We start from the raw sequence: 1,515 nt of genomic DNA, 5'->3' as shown, positions 1-1,515 counted from the left end.
GAACACGGTGCATTTGGACACAGCCAATCACAGCACCGTGTGATTAGAGACATTTGTAGGGTTCCTTGGAACAGCGACTTGTGATTGGACTGTGTCCAATTGCCCCGTGTCCAACTGATATACACCCGCTGGAAGTACTGTGGTTAGTTTGGGAAGAATGTGAGTCGTGACGTGAACTTCCGTAGTTGCATCGAAATAAGGTCGCACAGTCAACTTGATCACTCCTCGTGTTTTTTCTGTACATTGGTTTCCAACTCTTATCAATCGAATCTGAGATGTTGTCCGCGGAAGGCGAAGTTGCTGTGCTAATCGTTCCGTTATCAAAGAAATTTCAGAGCCTTGATCTAGGAGGATACGAGCCGGAAAAACGTCCTCATTTTGATTCACAACCTGTGCAGTGGCCAGTAATACAACGGCGTTTATGTCACGAGTCTCCAATTGAGCATGATGAACAGACTTGGTTATATCTTTCGTGGTTGGCGACATGGCAGTTGGAGCTGCGGCTGAAGAAGAGAAATGAGCCTGGACTTCGGTGGAAGATGTCCTCTCGCTGGAAGTTGATGCCTGATGCAGGGTAAAATGATAACGTTTTCCACACTTGATGTACCGCTTAGTCGATTGGCAATTGGACGCTCGGTGGTTCCCAAGACAGTTGAAGCAAAATCCTTTGGTAGATGCGAGCTCCAAGCGCTGTTTTGTCGTTTTTTACTGATACTTAGGGCAATATAGTGCTTATCCTTGCACAACAAATACGAACTGCCTTGTCTTTCAATTGGTTTCGCGAGAGCGGAGTGAGACCTTGCTGTATGATTCCGCGGTTGGACTGAATATTTCCCGAATTGAGAGTGCTCAAACGCCTGGAGAGATAACATCCTTGTCATTAAAAATTCTCGGAATTGATTCCAAGAGGGCAGTTTCTTCGAGGATCCCAGGTGGTGTTCCCACGCCTTGACTGATTCTGAGTCTAATCGTTGGACCATTAAGAAAACGAGAATATCGTCCCAAAATTGAATAGGTCAGTGTAAAGTCTTTAAAGTTCAATAGACTTGCGTGACGGACGTATAAAGCTGCTCCATTTCAGACGATGATTCTTTCGTCATCCTTTTAATTGAAAGGAGAGATTGCAGAGCTGAATTGACTACCCTAACAGTACGGGGACGTTCTGAGGACGTTCTGAGTAAATCTCAATGTGTATATTGCGATCATCTCAGAATGTTCTCATATGTACTACGATCGACTGAGTACGTTCTGAGTACGTCTCTATGTCTGGGGTAGCAGCTACTATAGAATTTCGTTGCGAATGTCGTGCGAACGTTCGCAGCGATGTCGGCAGTCTCAGGACGGAATGAAAACGGGAAGGTTTCAATACATCACGTATAGACGCAGACACACATGTGCAGCTAGGCACGCGCACTCATATATAGGTTAGGTTAGGTTATTAATTGGATATTTTTATTTCATTATAAATTCGTTTTTATTAATATAAATTCTTTTACAAATGAATAATATAATCTC

This window comes from Odontomachus brunneus, unplaced genomic scaffold (genome assembly GCF_010583005.1).
Source record: "Odontomachus brunneus isolate Ranch 3 - 2012 unplaced genomic scaffold, Obru_v1 Obru_scaffold_061, whole genome shotgun sequence".
In the NCBI taxonomy this organism is placed as follows: Eukaryota; Metazoa; Arthropoda; class Insecta; order Hymenoptera; family Formicidae; genus Odontomachus; species Odontomachus brunneus.
Note: the sequence above shows the minus strand (reverse complement) of the source record.